Genomic DNA, 14,778 nt, shown 5'->3' with positions numbered 1-14,778 from the left:
ATCGTACCTGTCTCTAACACCTCATATACCTGTTGCTACAACTATTTGCGTACAGCAGCGACTGAAACACAGAGTGTGCGCTGTGCGAACCCATCGCACCCTTCACACATAGAGTGAAGTTTGGACGAAGTGCACACTTAGAGCGAATGATGCAGGAATCGTGTGCAAACCGTGAAATGTTGTCCCTGCCTCCAACACCTCATACAGCTGTTGCTACTATCTGCACACACAAGGGCCTGAAAGACAAAGTGTGTACTGTGCAAACCCATCGAACCCTCTCTCGGCAGATGCCAGCCAAATTCCAGGTGACGCATGAACATCTAACACCACTTGCATGGCACTTAGAAAATGTGTAGTCAGTCGCACTCTTGGCGCGACAACAGACTGTAGACAATCACTGTTGTACTCGCAGTGAAAATTGTCTGTTTCCCACTGTGACTTTGTAAACACACACCGACACGTGGGTGTGTGCACTCCACTCACAGGAGGCGTGGCTTCTGACAGAAGCAGCTGTGGGGATCTGTCATTCTGGACATCCCAGATGGACAACACCTACTGTGTTTGGACAGACAGAGACTAACAACTGTCCACTGTGAGGCGTGCGTGTCTGATTGCTGTACTTACGTGGACATAAATAAAAACATATCGCCGTGGCGACAAGCTGCAGCAAGTGAGTGCACATGGACCAGACATTGACAGCCTGCCAGGTTGAAACAGACCGTCAGATCAGTACACGCAGCAGGCGATCTGACCATCACGTCACCCACGTGAACTCTGTTCCACGACGTGGTGTCTGCTGCGGCACACCGTCCACAAGACAACGTGTCAGACAGAACACGTGCGGGGCGACTGGACACACCGGTCCAGTAGATGTGGACATGAGCAGAGCCCACTGCTCCTCATTCATGTCATTTCATGACTGTATATCTGTGACTATGGGTCATCACCAGAGGAACAGATGGCTCATATTTGTATTGCTCGCTTGATAGATGCAGTGTTTTTATATGGTTTGAGATTTAAATTTTTTTTGTCATACTTCCATACCCTTATTGATATGAGGCAGATTCCCACAGCTTTCAAAGGACAGCTCTGTAGCTCAGTGTTAAAGGTTCTGACTGGCAGTCAGAGCTTTTGAATGGAGTGGGTTTGAGTCCTGTAGAATTTTTTTTTTTATTCCACATAAGCAGCGCGATGTGGTCCCACAGATACCAGCTGGTTTTTATTTTTTATTTATTCCACATAAGCAGCGCCATGTGATGCACCTCACAGTGTTCCTGCTCAAAAGATACCGCTGGGTATCATACCAGGGAGATAATAAAAAGTGAAGGGAAACAAAATCATGACGAGGGAGGGCATAATGCAATCTGCAACCTCACCACTAGATGACACTAAATTCCACACACTGTAGCTTAAATATTTAAGTCGTCATTAAGTTAAAGTGTTTGAATGTTTTTTTCAACACTAAAGCTGTTTTTTCCCCTCAAAATGGAACTGTTTAAACATAAAGACATACACATAGTTAAATTAAGTTTGCAATTTAATCTGTAAATGAGCTTCTTCATTTCTTTACCAAATGGAAACTCTTGACTAAATTATCTAATAATTAATTAACCTGTCGTTTATTGCTGTTTTGGAGCCGTTTGTTCGGATTACAGGCGAGATTTTAATCTCCATCTGCAAGGGTTACTCATGTTCAGAGTCATCCGTGCAATAAATCCACTCGGATGCTGTCTGAGTATCAGAGAGGAGTGTGTTGATGTTATTAACGATGGTCTACTAATTTACAGCTACACTCAGACTGTGGCAGTAATTGAAAAGGCTGAGATATTATCAGAGTTGGTGCCTTCATAAAACCTTTAATTCACTAATTTACATTTATTCAAGCAGCTCAGACTGTGAACAGGGTCAAAATAATTTTGTCAGTGGTAAATTAGACGTGCCTAATGTTTTCTGTGGAGTTGAGATTCAAATTTCTCCACAGCTGTGAAACAAAATTACGACATCCATCGCCTGTAGCCGGCCTTTGATCTGTGTTAAGTCTCGGAAAGCCAAGCCTCTTTTGGTTATCCTCGGGGGAGTTCGTGGTCAGGTCTAACTGCTGGGGAAAACACAGCATGTAGGCAACAGTTTAATCTGGTACTGGTGCACCAATTGGCCGATTTCACAGACATGGATTAGACAGCATGACTCTAGACTGGAGTAGACTTTTGTCTTGGGGGGAAAGGCATTACGACTGTGAAAGAAGCCCCATAAGTATTTGGATGAATTCTTTTTTTCCCCCCACTGTCTGCTATATAGTAATGGTAAATGCCACACTGGCAGAACCATTTATGAACATGAATACACATATATGCAATTTATTCTTGCAAGACAGAAGGTATGTAGTGCATGAGTAAATGTGGTGTGCGTGTGTGACCCCCATCCACCCTTCCCGATCAGCCTACAACATCCTACTCAAAGCCAACCGACAACTTCTATCAGGAAGGGCCGCCCACACAAACACACAAATACAGACAAGAACGAAAGACAAGTGGTGAAGACAATAACAGTGAAGTGATGAGAACTGAGACACCGAGGAGACGGGGCCCCAACCATACAACATACCAAGACAAACAACCACAAGTAGTGACAGCAACAGTCTGTTGTCTAATTAGTGAGCATCTATACCCTAATCTACAACCCCAATTCCAATGAAGTTGGGATGTTGTGTAAAATGTAAATTAAAAACTGAATACAATGATTTGCAAATCCTCTTCAACCTATATTCAATTGAATACACCACAAAGATATTTAATGTTCAAACTGATAAACTTTATTGTTTTTGTGCAAATATTTGCTCATTTTGAAATGGATGCCTGCAACATGGTTCAATATATATATTGTGACTATATATAGTGACAAAGTAATCACCTGCTCCATGGCCTGCTGTAAATTTTAATGTTACCCTCCCTGTAGAGCTCTATCTCTGCTTGCAGACAAGATGGCGGCACCTTCCCCAGTAGGATGGAGGCTGTCCGGCATCAGCAAGCCATGGCGGCCCCAGAACGAAGGCCAGTTATCAATAAAGCTAAAGCCTTGCTGTCTACAAAATTGCACCAGCCACCTATTTAATGATATCAGCCTACTAAACGCCTCATCAGTACTCCGGGAGGGGAGGGGACCAGAGACTATTAATCGATGCCAACACATCTTTGTGGCAAGGTCACAAGTCCTCTCTATGTCCATTTTTGTGACCTCTGAGTGCTTCATCCTGATATAATTGGTGCCAACGTGAATAACTATAAGTGTGAATGTAAGTAACATCAGTGTGTTAATGGGTAAATGTAAGGCATCACTGTAAATCACTTTGAGCATCTACATCAAAAAGAAAAACACAAAAATTCAGTTTAATTACAATTAGCCATCTGCAGGTAATTATCACAATGTGGTGAACATGAACATCTTCCTTGGGGGTTGTGGTTCAGTTGCAAGGCATGCAATCGAACATGATTAAGTCACACACACATACATTTATTTTTTTTTTTTAACCCTCATATCGTCTTCCCTTCAATGGCTGCCTGATTGGGTGAGGGCAGACTTAAGATTTTGATCCTGACCTATAAAATAATGAATGGTTGTATCCATATGTACCAGCTCGAGTGTTGCGATCAGAGGAACTCTTTTGCTGTGTGTCCCCAAGTTCTCAGAAGACATCAGCAGGTGATAGTGTTTTCTGTTTGCGCACCATTGCTGTAGAATAATCTACCCATTGAGATAAAGAGATCAAGTTCGTGGAGAACTTTAAGACCTAACTCGAAACTCACATATTCTTGACTGCCTATGCTGAGTAAAGGCATATGATTTTCTGGTGTGGCGGTGGGGAGCAGAGGACTGTAATCTCTCCTGTGGGTGTGTGCCTGTGTGCAAACAAAATAAGTATTAAAAAAAAAAATGGCTGGAGGGATTTTCACCAAACTTGGAGGGAATGTTACTCAGGTTAGTTTCTCCAGAGGATTAAAGCTGGGAACAGATGGTTAAAGGTCAGTGTCAGCAAAACATAGCCCAAAAAACTATTTACCATAAAACCACTGGACAGATTTTCACCAAATGCACTTATATTACTTGAGTTAGTGTCTAAAAGGTTAATTTTGGGAACAGATTGATCAAAAGGTTGCTTTCATATCTGTGAAGCACTTTGCATCTTGGTTAAAAAAAAAAAAAAAAAAAATATATATATATATATAATTATATATAATATACACACACACGTATATACAGTGAGGAAAATAAGTATTTGAACACCCTGCAATTTTGCAAGTTCTCGCACTTAGAAATCATGGAGGGGTCTGAAATTTTCATCTTAGATGCATGTCCACTGTGAGACAATCTAAAAAAAAAAAAAACAAATTCTGGAAATTACAATGTATGATTTTTTTAATAAATTATTATATTACTTGCTGCAAATAAGTATTTTAACACGTATGGAACATCAATGTTAATATTTGGTACAGTAGCCTTTGTTTGCAATTAGAGGTCAAATGTTTCCTGTAGTTTTTCACCAGGTTTTCACACACTGCAGCAGGGATTTTGGTCCACTCCTCCACACAGATCTTCTCTAGATCTTTCAGGTTTGGAGTTTCAGCTCCCTCCAAAGATTTTCTATTGAGTTCAGGTCTGGAGACTGGCCAGGCCACTCCAGCACCTTTAAATGCTTCTTACGGAGCACCTCCTTAGTTGCCCTGGCTGTGTGTTTGGAGTCATTGTCATGCTGGAAGACCCAGCCATGACCCATCTTCAAGGCTCTTACTGAGGGAAGGAGGTTGTTTGCCAAAATCTCGCAATACATGACCCCATCCATCCTCCCTTCAATACGGTGCAGTTGTCCTGTCCCCTTTGCAGAAGAGCACCCCCAGAGTATGATGTTTCCACCACCATGCTTGGGATGGTTTTCTTGGGGTTGTTCTCATCCTCTAAACATGGTAAGTGGCGTTGATTCCAAAAAGCTCTATTCTGGTCTCATCTGACTACATGACCTTCTCCCATACCTCCTCTGGATCATCCAGATGGTCACTGATGAACTTCAAACGGGCCTGGACATGTGCTGACTTGAGCAGGGGGACCTTGTTGCACTGCAGGATTTTAAACCATGACAGCATCATGTGTTACTAATGTAATCTTTGTGACTGTGGTCCGAGCTCTCTTCAGGTCATTGACCAGGTCCTCCTGTGTAGTTCTGAGCTTTCTCAGAATCATCCTTACCCCACAAAGGCAGATCTTGCATGGAATCACAGACCAAGGGAGATTGACAATCATCTTGTGTTTCTTCCACTTTCCAATAAATAATCATAACAGTTGTCTTCTACCAAGCTGCTTGCCTGTTGTCCTGTAGTCCATCCCAGCCTTGTGCAGGTCTAGTTTTGTCCCTGGTGTCCTTAGACAGCTCTTTGGTTTTGGCTATGGTGGACAGGTTGGCGTGTGATTGATTGAGTGTGTGAACAGGTGTCTTTTATACAGGTAACAAGTTCAAACAGGTGCAATTAATACAGGTAAAGAGAGCAGAATAAGAGGGCTTCTTAAAGAAAAATTAACAGGTCTGTGAGAGACAGAATTCTTGCTGATTGGCAGGTGTTCAAATACTTATTTGCAGCAGTAACATACAAATAAATTGTTAAAAAAGAAAATCATACATTGTGATTTCTGGATTTTTTTGTTTTAGATTATGTCTCACAGTGGACATGCACCTAAGATGAAAATTTCAGATCCCTCCATGATTTCTAAGTGGGAGAAGTTGCAAAACCGCAGGGTGTTCAAATACTTATTTTCCTCACTATGAACTGACAAAAGAAAGTCTGTTCCCACGTGCTGCTACCAGCGTTGCTTTGCCGACACACTAGTCCCTAACAGAAAAATGGAAAGTAAACAACAGCAGCGGTTGATCGTATTTGAACCTGGCATCATCTTCAAGGCTACATCTCTCTTAAATTCAGCTTCATACTTTTGCAGTCATACTAAAACTGGAGTGTCAGCCCCTAATGTAGAGCTCATCCCTACTTCTGCAGGTGCATGTTGATACTGTGGTGGCAATTTTATCCATTTGAGCAAATTCTGCCTATGCATCCGACATCCATTGCTCTTGAATTGTTCTACATACTGGGACTTACAAAAGTAACAAGATGCAGTGTGGAAATGAGCTCTTATCAGTGTGCACACGCTGCTCCTTTTACGCGTCTTTTTCCTGCATGACAGCTGAAGTCTGAATATCTGCAAAGAATTAAGCCCCGGGGAGAGTTGTTTGCAATTATTATTAAAGACACATGGAGCTGGAAAGATGACAAATGGGGTCCACAGAGTGCAGACTGCAAACAACTTTCAACATCATTTTAGACAATTTCTTGCTGCACGTCATGCTAGGTTGAGAGTCCGTTGTGCTTTTACAAAGAAACTGTATGAATAACTTCCCAGGAGCATTTGTCAGAAAGTCAAATTCTCCACAAAGCATTTTATCTGCATAGTCTCACCTCCAGCAGAATAGAAAATGCTCAAAGTTAGCTCATTATTTTCAGCAGTGGTCAAGATGCAGTGACGTGTAATCCTTTCTTGACGCTAGGTCCAAGGCTTAGGAACCAGTCATACTATGACGCGAAGTGGTCGATGTAAAAGATTCACAAAAATCTCTGTGAAACACCGGAGAAGGCATGCACCAGGGGTCCAAATTTCCTGTCTCCAGCACAGGTACATGTAGCCCTGCAGAGGGCGCCATAGTATTGACAAACTGATGTTTGGCGACTGCCCACCTCACACAACATGTATTTCAACTTTTGCAACCAGAGGGCGGACGTATTTGTAGCGCACTCCTCGGAACAGTAGCGTGGCCTGGCAGAGCTGATCGCAGACTCAACTTTTGAGATATCAAGTGACGTAGCCTATATAAAGTCCACTTAATACTGTGATTGCGTCACTTGCAACCGGTGCCTGGTCGAGACAAGTTCTACATATATTTCCTCATGTCCAAGGGATCCAAAGTCACTGGTGCATCCAGTCAAGCCTCCGATATTAGTAGTAGTAATGCATACTAGCGGAAGTGATGTAGTATGAGCAAAGTTCAACTCTTCCTTGCGTTTTAGTGTGAACTGCGAAGATTTTAAGCATGCTGAAAATTTTTCCGGGACCACAGCGAGCATTAGCGTTGCTCAACTGACATCGACTTGGCTCCTGCGCTGGTCTACAATAGGCGACTTTTCACCCCATCAGCAAATGCCAGGCTAATCACCAGAGTGTGAATTGGCCATTACAGGTAGCGTTCACTCAGGCAGGCACAAGAACGTGTCTCAAACACGTCAAGGATCCTATGAAACATTAACCAGCACCACATCATCAGTGAATAAGGGAGAGACAGCAGATTGCAGTCGCAACTCCACAGGGTGGAAACAGTCACTTGGAATGAGCCAAACATTTCACCCTCTCACACGACAGCTGGTAATCAAACAATCAGATATGGTTGGAAAACTCACTCCTTCGTTCCAGTTCTTCTTTTCCTGTCTCATTACCTAGCAAGCATATTGATTCATCAGAGTTCACGGTGGAATATAGTCTCTCTCTCTCTCTCACACATCAGGGGGAGAAAAGTCAGTTTTATACAGAATAATTTGTGCAGGAAAATGCAAGATATACTGTAGATTCCAGTGAATAGTGACCATCAGTCTTGACACATTTTAAAACCCATTCATTCAAAAAAAGAATATTTAATATTAATACATTCACATTTTTACATATTGACATCAAATATGGTGCATTATTGAAGCCATCAAATTTTTTAAAAAGTTGGTTACATCCTTCATGTTATTATAAGCAATATAGGGTCAGTTATTCACAGCATTTTAATCCACCAGAAACAGTGACAAGTTGCTGTATTTTTATTTGTGGACTGATAAACGCAAAGAATGAGAATGTCGACAGTGAAATGTGTTGTGTTAATTAATTCACAGTAATTATATATTAAAAAAAACACTGTATAACCGGTAAGTAGGGTTAGAATGATATGTTGCATATCATGATAATTGTACTGTCACTGGACTCTTAAGATGCGACAAACACACCAAAACCATCCCAGCATTGAACAGAGTAGGTACCAGAATATTTCCTTGTCAAACACCAGGATTAACTGGAAACAAGTCCGGCACCACCTCCACTCCTCTCAGTACCTATGTGTAAGTCATCTATAATGTATGGTGTGTTATAGTTATTGGAGATCACCTAAATTCTCAGGCTGTCCCTCAGAGCAGATGATCAACTGAATCAAATGCTTTGCAAAAAAAAAAAAAAAAAATCACAGATTGTGAAGATGCTCTACCATTAGTCACTCTTGCATTCAGTGAGTACTCACAGATCTAGGATGTGGGTGATTGTCTGCACTGGTCACTGAGCATCAAGGAGCTGGCACTGAATGCTGTCAAGCACGGCCCATGCCCGATACAGAGAAGAGCCTAATACCCCCCAGTCGGTGCAATCAAAACCATCTACCATTCCATTCTACAGCAATTTCTTCCAGTGTTTCTCCCAAATAGAAGCAAAGTTGCTTATAACATCAGTAGAACAGCATCTCCACCTGCCTGAAAGAGTTCAGCCCCAATACCACAGATCCCTGCAGCTTTACCTGCTCTCTGTTGTTCTATCACTTCAGCAATCCCACTGAGATCCAGTGGTTCACAACTTTCTGGTGGCTCAACCACCAGAAAACTGCCACTAAAGATGACCAACATCCTATGACCTGTAGGAAATATATTTTACCCAACCACAACTCTGTTGACACGGCTGCGTGTACTGTATCAATTAACATACAGTGTAGCACCACTGTAAAAATGGTTTCCTATGTAGGCCATGTCTGGAATAACAGATGGCCTTGAGGAACAATAAATAACCCTCTTTTATAAGAGGATAGAATATGGAGCACTCCCAGGCTTACAACACAAAGTGAAAAGCTGCTGCTTTTAACGGATCCAGTACTTGCAGTAAATTGTCAGCACAGTAACACAATTTGTGTTTTTGCTTAAAATGTTTAGTAACTGTGCAACATTCCAAGTATAAATCACACATGGTGGGCATTAACGATAAACACAGTCCTACAATTCTTCTCACATAAATTTAGGCTGGAAATGGCCCATTTTAAACTTTTGTGACATACAACCCCAATTCCAGTGAAGTTGGGACATTGTGTAAAATGTAAAAAAAACAGAATACAATGGTTTGCAAATCCTCTTTAACCTATATTCAATTGAATACACCACAAAGACAAGATATTTAATGTTCAAACTGATAAACTTTAGTTTTTGTGCAAATATTTGCTGATTTTGAAATGGATGCCTGCAACACGTTTCACAAAGCTGGGACAGTGGTATGTTTACCGCTGTGTTACGTCACCTTTCCTTCTATCAACACTCAACAAGCATTTGGGAACTGAGGACACTAACTGAGTGTTGTGATTGGGTATAAAAGGAGCATCCCCAAAAGGCTCAGCCATTCACAAGCAAAGAGGGGTGAGGATCACCACTTTGTGAACAACTGTGTGAAAAAAATAAGAACAATGTTTCTCAATGTTCAATTGCAAGGAATTTAGCGATCTACAGTCCATAATATAATCAGAAGATTCAGAGACTCTGGAGAACTTTCGACACGTAAGCGGCAAGGCCGAAAGCCCACATTGAATGCTCGTGACCTTCGATCCCTCAGGTGGTACTGCATTAAAAACAGACATCATTGTGGGCTCAGGAACACTTCAGAAAACCATTATCAGTTAACACAGTTCATCGCTACATCTACAAGTGCAAGTTAAAACTCTACCATACCAAGTGAAAGCCGTACATCAACAACATCCAGGAACACTGCTGCCTTTTCTGGGCCTGAGCTCATCTGAAATAGGTAGACACAGAGTGGAAAAGTGTGCTGTGGTCTGATGAGTCCACATTTCAAATTGTTCATGGAAATCATGGACGTCGTGTCCTCCGGACAAAAGAGGAAAAAACTATCCAAATTCTTACCAGCGCAAAGTTCAAAAGCCAGCATCTGTGATGGTATGGGGTGTGTTAGTGCCCACGTCATGGGCAACTTACACATCTGTGATGGCACCATCAATGCTGAAAGGTACATCCAGGTTTTGGAGCAACACATGCTGCCATCCAAGCAATGTCTTTTTCAGGGACATCCCTGCTTATTTCAGCAAGACAATACCAAGCCACATTCTGCACGTGTTACAACAGCGTGGTTGTACAGTACAGCCACGTACGTACATCGTACAGTAGTGTTCAGAATAATAGTAGTGCTATGTGACTAAAAAGATTAATCCAGGTTTTGAGTATATTTCTTATTGTTACATGGGAAACAAGGTATCAGTAGATTCAGTAGATTCTCACAAATCCAACAAGACCAAGCATTCATGATATGCACACTCTTAAGGCTATGAAATTGGGCTATTAGTAAAAAAAAAAAAAAAAAAACTAGAAAAGGGGTTCACAATAATTGTAGTGTGGCATTCAGTCAGTGAGTTCATCAATTTTGTGGAACAAACAGGTGTGAATCAGGTGTCCCCTATTTAAGGATGAAGCCAGCACCTGTTGAACAAGCTTGTCTCTTTGAAACCCTGAGGAAAATGGGACATTCAAGACACTGTTCAGAAGAACAGCGTAGTTTGATTAAAAAGTTGATTAGAGAGGGGAAAACTTATATGCAGGTGCAAAAAATTATAGGCTGTTCATTTACAATGATCTCCAATGCTTTAAAATGGACAAAAAAAAAAAAAACAGACACGTGGAAGAAAACGGAAAACAACCATCAAAATGGATAGAAGAATAACCAGAATGGCAAAGGCTCACCCATTGATCAGCTCCAGGATGATCAAAGACAGTCTGGAGTTACCTGTAAGTGCTGTGACAGTTAGAAGACGCCTGTGTGAAGCTAATTTATTTGCAAGAATCCCCCGCAAAGTCCCTCTGTTAATAAAAGACGTACAGAAGAGGTTACAATTTGCCAAAGAACACATCAACTGGCCTAAAGAGAAATGGAGGAATATTTTGTGGAGTGATGAGAGTAAAACTGTTCTTTTTGGGTCCAAGGGCCCACAGACAGTTTGTGAGACGACCCCCAAACCTCTCAATTCAAGCCACAGTTCACAGTGAAGACAGTGAAGCATGGTGGTGCAAGCATCATGATATGGGCATGTTTCTCCTACTATGGTGTGGGCCTATATACTGCATACCAGGTAATCATGGATCAGTTTGGATATGTCAAATACTTGAAGAGGTCATGTTGCCTTATGCTGAAGAGGACATGCCCTTGAAATGGTTGTTTCAACAAGACATGACCCCCAGCACTAGTAAACGAGCAAAATCTTGGTTCCAAACCAACAAAATGAATGCCCGCAGATGTGAAGAAATCATGAAAACTTGGTTATACAACTCAATACTAGTTTAGTGATTCACAGGATTGTCTTAAAAAAAGCAGTTTGAACATAATAGCTTTGGAGTTTGTAGCATCAACAGCAGATGCTACTATTATTGTGAACACCCAGCCCCTTTTTCTACTTTTTTTTCTTTTACTATAGCCCAATTTCATAGCTTTAAGAGTGTGCATATCATGAATGCTTGGTCTTGTTGGTTGTGAGAATCTACTGGTACCTTGTTTCCCATGTAACAATAAGAAATATACTCAAAACCTGGATTAATTTTTAGTCACATAGCACTAGTATTATTCTGAACACTACTGTATTTGCACAAAAACAAAGTTTATCAGTGTGAACATTAAATATCTTGTTTTTGTGGTGTATTCAGTTGAATATAGGTTGAAGAGCATTTTCACATCATTGTACAGTATTCTGTATTTATTTACATTTTACACAACATCCAACTTCATTGGAATTGGGGTTGTACATAAATAAGAAAAGTCTCTAATATTGACGCGCTTTGAAGCGCTTTTCCATCTGATGCAGACAAAACACTTAATGACTACACACAGACGTCAGGGTGCTGTTACACAATGTGCTCAACTGCACAGTGGGAGCAACTTGTGGTTTGAGGAACTTGCCCAAGAACTGAACTCCTGATCTTTGTTGACCTCTGCTGAATTACTCGTACAATAATACATACCAACAATCCAAACCCTGATGGTACATGTTCTACAGTCAATTCATTTTAATTTATATCGCGCCAAATCACAACAGAGTTGCCTCAAGGTGCTTCACACAAGTAAGGTCTAACCTTACTAATTCCCAGAGCAGCAGTGCTAAGGAAAAAACTCCCTCTGAGGAAGAAACCTCAAGCAGACCAGACTCAAAGGGGTGACCCTCTGCTTGAGCCATGCTACAGACAAATTACAGAACAATTCACAAAATGAATATGCAGGAAAACAAAATGAATATGCAGGAAAGTCAGCAGTAGCATTATTAAGAAACAAAGACCATATGGAACATATATCTCGATCAATTACAATTTCATGGAGTGGCACAGAGAAGGCTTTCTTAAAGAGAACAAAGTGAAAATTCTGATACAATTTGCCAGAAAGCATATGGGACACTCCAGCTGACATTTAATCGATTTTCTATAATGAATCTCCTCTTTTGCACCACTGAGCAAATGTTGCACTCAGCAGTTTCTGCAATCACAGTGACAGAAGTGTACAACTCAAGAGTTTCCACAAGTGGCTTCAGTCGCTAATCTTCTTGGACGGTCACTCATTTTGTGAGATCTGCCTACTGAAGAGATTTGCCATGTAGTACTACACGGTTTGTATTTCTTAGTGACTGATGTAAATGATGTGCACGACCTACTCTGTGACTTGGCAATGATCCTTTTCTACTCGGTGACTTCTTTACAGCGAACAGCCTGTAAAAGTTATGACACGAATCAACAATCCTCGTATTTAGTTTGTCCGATTACTTGTGGTTTTGAAAACAGAGAGAGTGTATAAAATGGTTAGAATTTATAAGCCATTTTTGGCAAACCCCTCAAATTAAAATACTCGATACAAAAATGGTGTTACTGTCCAATTACTTACAGACCTGACTAAGTTTTTTTTTTTTGGGGGGGGGGGGGGGAGCACAAATAAAAGAAGTAAGAAAGAAAGAGACCTTGCACACCACTGGGACGTTTCCTCAACATTGAGTGGTTTATCAATTTTATCGTTTTGTGTGTGTACTGGCTCCAGAAAGAAAGATGACACTGAGTTCTTAAACTGAGTTTGAGATACATTTCACACAGCCAGAATGTTCAGCTCCTTAGCAGAAATTTTCAGTTTCAAATCAAAATTGTAAGCAGTTTTGTTTCATATCTCAGATATATTTATTTGCTTTAGGTGCAGGGGGGTGGGGTAACTATCCAACTGTGGTGATTCCAGATTTTTTTATTCAAGGACTATATTGCAGCACAATTATTCTGTCAGCTCGTAACAGAGCTCCTCTGGGACTTAAGGATTCACATTCTGTGCAGACTGATTTTAACTAGAAGGTGACAGATTGCTTCTTTCAGTTGCTCCATTATCTGCTGCTGCTGCTGTCAAAAACTGTACTCTCAACTACGCCGCATCATCAAACTCAAACACAGCCATACACAGATTCCTTTATATATTTGTGGAGGATTTGGAGCGAGCCCAACAGATAAGTCGTCTGTTGCACATCCTTGAGAGAGAGAGAGAGAGAGAGAGAGAAGATAAAGAATTGGGAGAGGACCAAAAAAAAAAAAAAAATCAGGCAGCCATCTGCCATCCCAGCACTCTGGAGATGCCAACAACTGTCGACTCCGCCGCGGTGTGTTGCTGGTTTCCCTCGGCATAGCCTGAGGGACAAGCTCGCAAGTGACCACAGCGGTGAACAGAGGCTCTACAGCCGACAGATTCAGGCCAATGAAGGCACAGGCAGCGTATGAAAATCAGCACAACCCACAGCACTCAAACACCTACACCTGAAGGAATACATTCTTGCCTGTGCATATTCTCAGCAGAACAAGCACCACTCAAAACATGCAGTAAAATAGCATGTTTCCCCTTCATGCTGTGCAACTGAATGGAGCTACATAAACACGACGACTGCTCAGGCAATTTGTGCAGATGTGTCTACAAGCATGGCATTTGGCAGAGGTGTAGACCAAAAGCTACAAAGTTCATTTTTTAGAGGGTGCCAAAGTCAATAATCATTGGAGGCACCATACTGGAAAAATTCCAAGATGGCTGCCAATCACCATCTGATTTGGTTGTAACGTCACATGAATTCCACAAATCATTAAAGTTCCTGCATGTTGAAAGATCTGAGGCTGTTGGTTCACTGGTTTTTGCCACCAGTGTTTCAGGGAATCACTGGGTATTTTGCCAAAATGCAGCTTTAAGCTTTATTGACCCTTAAACAACCACCTAACAGTAAAATATACCTCATATTAAAATCACCTGCCTTGAAATGTGCCACCGGGAATATTTCAACCACTAAACTGGAACAAAAGCTTTTTCTACTTCAAACCAGAGCTCAGGTTTGGAATCTTTGATGTCAATCACCTGTAAAAAAAATAAATAAATAACCTTCAATCACACTACTATGACCTCTGGTTGGTTCGGAACTTAGGGCAAGATCAAAAGTGATTGTCATCCATCTTGATTTTTCCAATATGGCTCCATCCAAAAATGAAGCAGGTATACTCTGGTCTAATCTGTCCCAATTTTCCCCAAAGGAGATGGATTATGTACTGTAGTTAGAGGGCTAGACATAAAGCTCCTTCATATCTATGACTTACATTTGCAATATTTACACATTCTCTCGAAACTGTTGTT

Source organism: Thalassophryne amazonica, chromosome 20 (assembly GCF_902500255.1).
Source record: "Thalassophryne amazonica chromosome 20, fThaAma1.1, whole genome shotgun sequence".
Taxonomy (NCBI): Eukaryota; Metazoa; Chordata; class Actinopteri; order Batrachoidiformes; family Batrachoididae; genus Thalassophryne; species Thalassophryne amazonica.
This window is presented reverse-complemented; position numbering follows the sequence as displayed.